The 11,324-nt window shown below is 42.1% G+C and overlaps 1 long non-coding RNA gene and 1 other non-coding gene across 2 annotated transcripts; both read right to left on the bottom strand.

Annotated features, from left to right (window-relative positions):
• Nucleotides 1–7,045: 7,045 nt before the first annotated feature.
• On the bottom strand, nt 7,046–8,063 carry LOC140851789 (uncharacterized). The gene is made up of 2 exons (XR_012134546.1): nt 7,935–8,063; nt 7,046–7,841 (listed from the first exon to the last, which is right to left on the bottom strand). It is a non-coding gene; the product is annotated as an uncharacterized lncRNA (long non-coding RNA).
• LOC114914544 (small nucleolar RNA Z279/snoR105/snoR108) lies at nt 7,944–8,049 on the bottom strand. Its single transcript, XR_003801889.1, has one exon. It is a non-coding gene; the product is annotated as a small nucleolar RNA Z279/snoR105/snoR108 (small nucleolar RNA).
• Nucleotides 8,064–11,324: the final 3,261 nt, after the last annotated feature.

Here is an 11,324-nt window from a genome sequence, read left to right as displayed (position 1 = left end):
TATCAACGGCTAGTCAACAAAATTTTTAAGACACAGATCGGGCGAAATATAGAAGTGTATGTGGATGACATGCTGGTGAAAAGCACTCAAGCTACTAATCATGTTCGGACCTAGAAGAAGCCTTTAGTACACTTCGATGACATCAGATGAAGTTGAACGATAAAGTGTGCGTTCGGAGTAACTTCTGAAAAGTTTCTCGAATTTCTTGTATCCCAATGAGGAATCGAGATTAATCTTGAGAAAATAAAGGCTATTATCAACATGAAGCAATCTAATTTCAAGAAAGAGATACAGCAACTCAATGAAAGGATCGTCGCACTCAGTCGATTCATCTCAAGATCGACAGAAAAATGCTTATCCTTTTTCAAAATCTTAAGGCAAGCAAAAGATTTTTCATGGTCGGATGAGTGTCGATAGTCTTTTGAAGACTTGAAAAGATACCTTGCATCTCTATCACTGCTTACAAAACTAAAGGTTGGAGAAACTTTGTATCTCTACTTGGCGATATCGACGGAAGTAGTAAGTTCGGTGCTTGTCCAAGAGAATGAAAATCGAATTCAACGACCGATCTACTATACTAGCAAAGTGCTTCATAATGCCGAAGTGTGATATTCAAGAGTGAAGAACATGATCTACGCTCTAATCATATCATCGCAATGGCTTCGTCCATCTTTTCAAACACACCCTATTGTCGTCTTGACAGATTAGCTGTTGAAGGCAATCTTACACCGACATGATATATCGGGTCAAATGGCAAAGTGGACAATAAAGCTTAGCGAATTTGATATACAATATATCCACGTCCATCAATGAAGGCATAAATTTTGACTGATTTCATCGCTGAGTGTACAATACCTGATAATAAATCTGAGGATAAAGCTAACGACAAAATAAATAGGCCATGACTCTCAAATCTGACTTAACATCGGCATAGGTGCTACATATTGATAGAGCATCTAATGTACATGGCAGTAGAGCCAGACTCATCCTCACCAATTTCGAAAGGTTATTATTGAATAAGCCCTTCGATTCAACTTTAAAGCTTCGAATAATCAAGTTGAATATGAAGTACTGTTGGCCAGCTTAAAAATTACCAAGGAGCTTGATATTGACAGCCTGAAGGTCTTCACCGACTCGCAACTGATTGTTGGATAGGTTAAAGATGAGTTTGAAGCCTGAGACCCTATTATGATAAAGTATCTTCAGCAGGTGAAGGATCTTACATCAATCCTAAAATATTTTGAGATTTTTCATATTTTAAGGATAGAAAATATTCGAGTCGACGTACTTTCGCGACTTGCAACCACTTTTTTCAACTTGCTGGATCGAAAATTCATCGAATGTCTTGAACAGTTGAGTATTGATAAAGTCGGGAAAATTCTATAAATTACTGATGAACCAAGCTGGATGGATCTGATTGTCTAGTACTTAACTGATGAAACTCTCCCTACGGATCCTTCAGAAGCCAAACGACTCAGATAGACGGCCTCGCAATACATTATGATGAATGATCAATTATATAAGAGGTCGTTCTCTCTTCTCTTACGAAGTGTTTGGGACCGACAGATACCGACTATGCACTCAGAGAAGTTCACGAAGAGATTTGTGAAAATTACTTGGGGGATAAATCTTTAACTTACAAAGTCCTACGATAAAGATATTATTGGCCCACTATAAAAAAAAATACAGCTAAACTTATCTGTAGATGTGAATTATGTCAGAAATATACAAATATACAACACCAACCGATCTGTCAGTTGATATCAATTGTTGCACCATGCCCCTTCGCACAATAAAAAATTGACATACTTGGTCCTTTCCCTCCGGTATTTGATCAGAGAAAGTTCATAGTGGTTGTCATCGATTACTTTACCAGATGGATAAAAGCTGAACCTCCGACATAAATCACTGAGAGTAAGATGAAAGACTTCATTCAAAAATCAATCATATACAGATTCGGTCTACCACACACTATTATTACTGATAATGGTCGATAATTCAACAATCAAAACTTTAAAGAGTTCTGTATGAAATTTCATATTATGCACAAACTCACATCAGTCGGCCATCCACAATCCAACGAAGAGGTAGAGGTAACAAATCGAATAATTCTTCATGGACTCAAAATCAGACTGAATGAAGCTGAAGGCTTCTGGGTGGAAGAATTATATCTAATCTTATGGACATACCGAATGACTCCTCGCATACCAATGAGAGAATCATCATTCAATATGACTTATGGAATAGAAGTGATGATCTCACTTGAGATCGGACTCCCATCAACAAGAGTAGAACAATACAATGAGTCGAGTAATTCAGAATGTCAGAGAGCTGATCTAGACTTGCTTCCAAAAGTCCGACAGTAGGCTCAAGTTTGGATGGTAACATATCGACAAAGAGTAGCTTGATATTATAATGCAAAAGTTAAGCCAAAGATCTTCCGTTCAGGAGATCTGATCCTAAAGAAAGCTGAAGTTTCAAGACTTTTGGATTAGAAAAAGTTATCTCTGAATTGGAAAAGACCTTACAGAATAATCGAAACACTTAGATCGGATGCATATCGGCTGGAAACCTTGAGGAAGCAGCAATTTCTTGAACGTGGAATGCTGACAACCTAAAGATGTATTATCAATAAAGCTATTCATATGTACAGTATTCAGAATGAAATATTGAATTTCAGAATCACAAAAATTTCGATCAATTATAAAGTAATTTTAGATCGATAAATGGACAGTCACTTCTTATCGATTATATTTTAATTTTTCACTGTAAAAACTGAATCATCGATTATATTTCGGCTTTCACTATAAAAGCCAAAATATCAACTGTATTTTGGTACTGACTATATCTCGACTTTCTATTGTAAAAGCCGACTCTAGTCGAACGATTGTTATGTCGACTTAGTTTTAACTAAGCGGAACATTATGTCAATACGATCCAGATTGGATTGAAATTATATCGATTTGATTACGGTTGGTCGAAGAATATTCAGTTTATCACCGATTATCAAATAACTAGATATACTAACTCGACTACGATCGATCAAAGGGTAGTCAGCTTATTATCATTTATCCTAATACCTAGAAGGTAAAGTATGTCTATTAACATTCGACTAACGGATGAATTCTATAAGTACTACTGAACGTTCGACTTACCGATCGATATTCGGTAGTTAGATAATAATTCTACGACATTGCAGATACACAAGTAAAGAGAATCTATACTTGAAGAAATTTTTTCATTCATTCATTGAAAAGAAGGTTACAAAATTAGATCGAAGTCTAATTACAAAAGTTTCTGATTACAAAAAACATAAAAATACTACACCATCACCAGTCATCGTCCCCATCTCCTTGCTTCGACGCAGCATCGGTGACTAGAACATCATCTGGTGCAGTCGGTGCACCGTCTTTAGTAGTCGGTGCAATATCTTTAATCGGTGCGGCTTCTTCTTCAGTAGCTCCATATTCTGAGACAGAAGGGATGACATTGCTCATGTCCAAATCCGTGTACAGCTTTCCGACCGTATCTCGACCGTCTTTGTATCCGACGCAATAAGAAGCAAACCCATCTTCAAGGATTTCTTCTTTAAACTCTTCAGAGTTCTTGAAGTTCTCGATAGCTTGGTTCAAAGCTTCTCTTACTGACTCTGCTTCTGCTCTCGCCAACTCTGCATCAGTTCTTGTGAAAGTTAATTCATTATCGGCCAGTGCTATCCTTTCCAGGGTGGACCGATGTCTCCTACATTCGGCTTTGAGTTCGTCAATGCAGCCATCCCTTTCTCGTCGAAGCCGGTGGATGGAGTGTTTCTTGCTCTTGATCAGTTACTTGAGAGATAAGATGTTTTGACGAGCTGACTCAAGTTCGGCTCTAGAGGATTGAAGATCGACGGTCAGATGGGAGACTTCCTCTTGAAGCTTCATCTCCCGTTTAGTCGCTATCTGGAGTTGTTCAAGGGCAGCCATCTTCTTGACATTGACGGCCGCTACTTTGTCCATTCAGGTCTGACAAAACTCTGCAACCTTCTGATAGTCGATCTCTAAGTCATGCATATCGTACGCCCACTAAAAGTAGAAGATAAGTCAGTTCAGATAAAAAAAATATTGAAGAACTTACCCCGAGTATCGTTGGATTAAAAGAAGAGAACATCTCGGCTATAGTTTGGTTCTTTTTGTTCTCCCGATCAATCGGGAGAAGAGTAGCTTAGATGAGCCGTCTGGCCAACACCGGATTGACTAAGGCCGACTCACCCTCAGAAATTCTGATGTCGAAAAGAACTGAGTGGCCTGCCGACGATCCATCATATGTTGAAGTTGCTGGTGCCTTCCCCCGATCTTCTATCTGCAGCCCCATGCTTGAGAATATGGGGAAATCGAAGCTCGACTGCGCTCGAGATGGTTCCACTGGAGGAATGATCGGTGCAGTCATTGATTGCTCGACCGCGACTTCCACCACAGTCTGAACTTCAGCTGGTGGAGCTGTCGATGGCACTGCTGCAGCTCCATCTTCTTCTGCTACCCCAGCTTCAACAGACGGCACCTTAGGAAGCATTGTCGGAGCCAACAACGTCGAAATCGGCTCAGAAATCGACGTCGATGGTACGTCGGATTCTCTAATCGGTGCAGATGAAGCGACTGCCCGACTCCTCTTCGATGGTCGGGAGGGTCCAGCTTCGATGCTACCTTCTTCTTGGCAGCATGCTAACGAAATCGAAAACTGATACTCGTGTCCTCGGCTGTATAGTTGTAATCAAAACAAGGAAGTTAGTACAATACAGAAACAAACAAAAAAAATCAAAGTGATCAACAATGCTATACCTAAGGAGGTGACCGAACTAAAACCGACATCGTAGAGAGCTTGTTCGATCTTCAGTTCTCTCTGCAGTGAAACTGTCATGTCCTTCAGTCGGTGAAAATCTTTCCGATCGTTGACCTCCATCTGATTATTCTCGTTGGGGCCGATCCTTGGAGCACCCCAGCGTGAAGGAAAGCCCCCGAAAAAAAGAGAGGAAACAAAGAAGAATTGGTTCTTCCATCCATGAATGAACGATGGAAGACCAGTGATAAAGGAAAGGCTTTTTCTCAAATTAATAAACCACCAATCCTTGGTCTTAGGATGGTGACGAAGCGCAAAGAAGGTTCGAAAAAGGGAAGGACAAGATTCGATCCGTATAAGCCAACACAATAAAGCAAAACTAATTATCAGTCGGATCAAGTTCGATGTCAGTTGAGCAGGACAAAGATCGTAATAGTCAAGTAAATTTCGGACGAACTTCAAAATTGAAAATCGAAGATCGATCCGAAGATCTTCAACGTAGAAGGCAACTTGGCCCGAAGGAGGAGAGTTCACCCAACCATCAGAGCTAGGAGCATACAGCTGATACTGCTCCGAAATATGATATTGCTTTCAGAGCCGCTCAACATTAGGTCCGGACAGGGAAGAAACTTTCACTTTCGAACCTGAAGGAGATTTGTCGGTCGGATTCACTGACCGACCATCATGAGAAGAAAAAGCCATAGCCATAAAATATGGACAAGTAAAGAAGATGCTAAAACAAAAAAGGAAAACGAACTCAAGGAAAAAGATGAAAAAACTTGACCTGAAAGCCAAAAAAGGAAGTGGAGAAGAAACCCTGGGGCTCTCTGGTACTGGGGCAATCTTCCGGTAGAGCTTCTGCAGCAGAGAATGGTGATAAAATGTAAAGTAAAAGTTTGATTGAAAGCGATCCTATATATATAGGACCTATCAACAGTCCAGATGAAATCAGTCGAATTGAAATCTCATCAGATGACGACATATGGCAACATCCGAACCGATCATTGGTCGGATGGTTCGATGCACCTGCTCCTGATCGTGCCATCTCACCGTCATCTGCGAGAATAGCTCCAACCTTTGGACACGTGATCAAGATCTACTAGTCAGAATCGTATCGTCCAACGCCGAATTATTTTTCTGAAACGATGTCCGATATCAAATTGTCCTATTGAAATGATAGTCCAATAATGATTCTGCAGTTATCGAAATGACAAAACAGCCGTAGAACTCTCGTACTCCAAAAAGACTAGCAGCCTAGTCGGGGATTGAGGCAACACATGACAACTCTCTTCGTCCAACGTAACAGACCACGTAATAATGTACACATCGAATCACCTTGGACTTGAAAGTGGAGAACAACTATTGGGACAAGTCAACTGACCCCTGACTCCGACTCTACATTGACCATATGAACATATTACGCCGACTCACGATCGGGTGAATCGACTGATAGTCGGCTACTATCAACCATCAACTAACAATTTTATTAACTCCCGACCGAAGACCATCGGCATATTAAGAGTTACTAGCCGATACTCATTCGGATCTACTACCGACTTATCGGTATTACCGACATATAGTCGGCTTATCTGCTCAACACACTCTAACCGTTATGAACGGTTATCGACTACATATCACGATCATTAATGAAAATAAACAGCCCACTAACTTCACGATTATGGTCCGATAATTTAACGCCATAAAAAGCGGGACCACGTATTCGACGGTTACATCAGAATCATCTATAAAAGGAAAATAAACGAACAGCACGGATAAGACAATTCTGGGTTAAGGCTCTGCCGCTTTAAACACTCTTAATCTGCTGTTCACCAACTTCCTCTTTGACTTAAGCATCAGAGGATCTTCGTCGGACACAACTTTGATCTGTGAAGACTTTATCTTGCAGGTACTCTTCACCGACAACAGAAGATTGACCGCAACAAATATTTATTTTTTTATTTTTTTCAAAAAAATTTGCATCCTATCGAAAGTTTATTAGCTTTAGAAGAATTTGTTATAATTATCCTCTCAATATGATTAGTTGGAACCAATCATCGAAGCAATAATAATTTCATTTCAGATTCTTCTCATTCCTATGAGTTGTGGGAGGCTGCTTGAGAACTCGTTACGCAAGACCTTGATTAAGGAGAGGAATTTGGTGCGAGGCTGGGCTTTTTTTTCTCTTGCCGAGAACCTGTTAAGACCAAAAGTATCCAGCAAGGAAAGGAAGTGCAAAGCCTTATAATTGTCCTTTAATTCAGAAGTAGTACTGATTCCGCAACCTGTGGTTCACTTATTTTAATATCTAATTTTTAGTTTTAATTTTTGTTTCTAGCTTACATTTTTCTGGTTTTTAGGTTTTGTTGGGCTAGTTTGATCTTACATTGCCTAAAAAATTCAAATGGCTTCTTGCTTGCATCAGCGCTCACCTTCAGACTCCTTCGAATTGAAGAGAAATATTTTGTGCCCCGGACGATGTGAAGTGCACCACGCCATCTCCGAATAGAACTATCGAAGCCATCCAAATGGGCCTTCCCTTCTCCTTTTGGCACGTGCCACCTCCACCTCTCAGCACGTGTCCGGCTCCTCTCGCCGCCACCGCGAAACCCTAGTTCATCTGCTGAGAAAGTTTAACGCTAACCCTAGATTCCTCGAGATCGACCTCTTCCAGCTCCAGTTCATCTACCACCATCTGAGATCCTCCATCTCCAGATCTACGAGGACACCTTCACTTGCAGGAACCCAACATCCTCCTCCCCGATGACCGCCGTCTCTGTTTCGCTCGCCTCTTCTCCCCTAAAATTGAAGCCTCCTCCTACCCCCACCGATAGAGGCTTTGCGGTCGTCATCATCCACACCCCCTTGAAATCTAGTCCGAAGAACGACGGCGAGGACTCGAATGAAGTCGCCCCCATGGTCCCATGTTGATCAGCTTCGACATCTCCCTCCATGGTGCCGACTTCCTCGAGGGGTTTGAAGCAAGAGGAGGACACGAACGCACGATCGCCCGATTAAATTTGTTTATTCTGAGAGATCAGACGTGCAAAGAAGGATAAAAATATATATTAAAAACATGTATTAATTTTCGGAAAAGAAAGAAAAAAATATTAAAAACATGCATTAATTTTGGGATCAGATTGGTAAAAGATTAGAGCGCCTCAATTGTCGTAACAGGCTTATTTGGGGCGGACGCCCCTCTCGCATCCCGCGAGCATTTACCGCTCATCATCTCCCGATTAAACCTGAAGGATCATAATCTCAATCTAACCCCCGCCGCTCTCTTTATAGTACTGCAGACACGCTGCCTGTCCTTTCGTCAGTCGATGTGGGACTAAAATTAAATTCACTCATTTTTCTGGATGGCGTTTTCCTCGGATTTTTTTTTTTTATTTAATATCAAAATACGAAGGGCAAGGACCATGAACGGGCCAAGACCCATCGAAAGGTCGAAGTCTAGATGTTGACCCAAATTCCACCAATTTACCGGTCATGTCTAACCTGAATCTATGTAGCCCATGGTTTGATGAACCGGATGCGGGCCTGATCGAGTTCCAACTTAGATTGGATATGTTTTGCAATCCAAGCAAATTCAAATTTCCTCGTGTATCTAACTTTGACTTGCAAACTAACCAAAAAGTTTAGGGCTTGTTCTATTCTTTTATAAGTAAATTAAATATCATAAAAAAATTAATCAATTTTTTTATTAATTAATTTATTCATATTTTTATATTTTTTAAAATAAATAAATTATTTTTCATAAATATATTTATCCATCAAATCGAAAAAATCCTTACCCATCTAGAAAGTGGTTAAACCATTTTTCCATCAATTTAGAAAATAATCTTTTTAATTCATTCCTAATATACTTTTAATCTTATAATAATATAATATAACATAATAATATATTATAATATAGTGTATCATAATATAATATAATATAATATACAATAATATTTATATAATATATTATCATATATTTTTAAATATAATAATTATATTATATTTTAATATACTATATTATAATATAAGATAGAATACCATAATAAATTATTAAAATATAATATAATATTATAATAATATTAGATAATATATTATATTATATTAGTATAAGATATCAATATAATATAATATAATAGATTATTATATATTATATTATTTTAATATATTATGATAATCATAATATAATATATTATACAATTATATATAATAATAGTTATATAATAAAGAGTATTATAAAAAATATAGATACACCTTAGCAATTTATCCAAGAAACTTATAATATAAAAAAACATGGGTATCAAATTTTCAAATTATTTTTTAATACATAAAAAAAATATAAGTAAATTATTTTTTTATTTGAATATTATTTAAAAAAATTATTTAAAAAATATAAATTTTTGGATAAACCTTTTATCCTCAAAAGAATGGCCTTATTGTTTTAGATTTGGATATAAATGATATTTGGGTTAGGTCAAGGTTGGATATGAACCTGCAAGTCCTGGTGATAGCCGAATAGGCTGGCACTTGAGAATGGGTTAGCTACCTCAGGCATATCAATGTAATACATGTTGGGGAATACCGACCGATCCCGCTCATGCCGACTTATAATCGAGCATACCCGACAAACCGACCGACCGACCGACCGACCGACTGCACCAGGAGGTCCGATGCCCGACTCCCACGACGTGCCCGACTGACCGTCGGAGGGTCCGAATCTCCACCTGACGCCCCTCAGCTGGCCACCGACCCAAGGTCGGTCGACTCCTCACATCGTCGTACTATTGTCAGAGATTGTCGGTCCTGACAACAGCATGCGGCACTGCCGCCTAGGGGCATTATCCCACCTAGGGTATGGGTCAACCCTAGCGATTTGACAGTCCCACGATGATTTGACACTTTTACGGCGACTCTGACAGTCTACAGTGAGTTGACAATTCTTCAATTGTCCGCGCCATTAATGACGGTGCCATATCATGCTCCACTATATATATCGGGGAAGGCAACAGTGCTAGAGGTCCCTTCGAAACTCTTGGGCTTGCCCCCTCTCTCTCTTTCTCTCTCCCGTTGAGCTCCTTGTTTTCTTTTCACTGTTGTCTAGTCTCCTCTCTGACTTGACCGTCGGAGGGTTTCTGTCGGAGCCACCTCCGGTCAGCATGAACTTTCTTTTGCAGGCGTTCGTTCCCGACGACCAGGCGACGAGGGGATTGGCCGCAACAGATTGGCGCATCAGGTAGGGGGAACGCAGGCAGCGTAACGGTACTTTGTCCCCACAGAATTCGAGATGATAAAGACAAAAGCTCAGCGATCGAGGATCACCGGGTCGACGAGGCACTCTTCCCGTCGGGAAGAGGCCTCTCCTCCACCCCCCGCGGCGGAACCCAGTTCTCCACACCCCGCGGTGACCATAGAGGCGCAAATCACGACGATCGTGCGGTAGATGATCGTGCTGACGGACGCGGTCAAAAGCCTTCAGCAACAGCCGGTCCAGCTACCGCCATCACCGGTCGGGCAACCGGCGGCACGTCCGATGCCCTCCAGCAGCAGCCGTCGATGCTCGCGTCGATCTCCGTCGCCTCCGCAGGAGCACCTGCTACAGCGCTCCCATAGAGAGGAGGAGGGGCGGCCGCGGCGTGACGCCCATCAGTCCCGACAGCATTCTCCCTCTCAGCTGGAACGAGCGAGGAAGGAGAAGCGACCGCGAACGCCGTCCGCCTCTCTCTCGGACTCTTCCGGAGACTCCACTCCTGGGGTCTCCCAGCACCGACGGACAGACGACTACGAACGTAGGTTTGAGAAAATCGACCGTCGGCTCGCGCAGCTGCAGGTGGATGGACAGAAGTCTTCAAACGACATCGACTTTCAGACCGCCCAATCTCTCTCCCGACTCATCCTCGACGAACCGATCTCCAGTCGGTTCAAGATGCCGCACGTGGAGCCCTACGACGGCTCCACCGACCCAATCGACCACCTAGAGAGCAACAAAGCTCTCATGACGATTCAAGGGGCAACCGACGCTCTCTTCTGCATCGGCTTCCCCGCCACGCTCCGCAAAGCTGCTAGGGCCTGATACTCCGGCCTTCGATTGGGAAGTGTCCACTCCTTCGGGCAGCACGAGCACTCCTTTGTGGCCCACTTCAGCACCAGCCGAAAGCCGTCCCGAACATCGGACAGCCTCTTCTCTCTTAAACAGGGAGAAAACGAGACACTCCGATACTTCGTGGCGCGGTTCAACACGGCCACGCTAGAGGTTCAGGACCTTAATGAGGACATGGCCGTCTCGACCATGAAGCGCGGGCTGAGGGCGTCCCGGTTCACCTACTCCCTGGACAAAACCCTCCCCCGAACGTACGCTGAGCTGCTGGAGCGCGCGTACAAGTACATGCGCGCGGACGAGGGAGCTTCCGACCGGTGCTTGGCCAAACCGAAAGGCCCGAAGGAGAAGCGGAGAAAGGGTCGGGACCCGCTGCGCCTAGCAGGCCCCCGACCGACAGTCGGGTCTCACCCCCACG

This window comes from Elaeis guineensis, chromosome 9 (assembly GCF_000442705.2).
Source record: "Elaeis guineensis isolate ETL-2024a chromosome 9, EG11, whole genome shotgun sequence".
Taxonomy (NCBI): domain Eukaryota; kingdom Viridiplantae; phylum Streptophyta; class Magnoliopsida; order Arecales; family Arecaceae; genus Elaeis; species Elaeis guineensis.
Note: the sequence above shows the minus strand (reverse complement) of the source record. Positions and strands in the feature narration are given on the sequence as shown.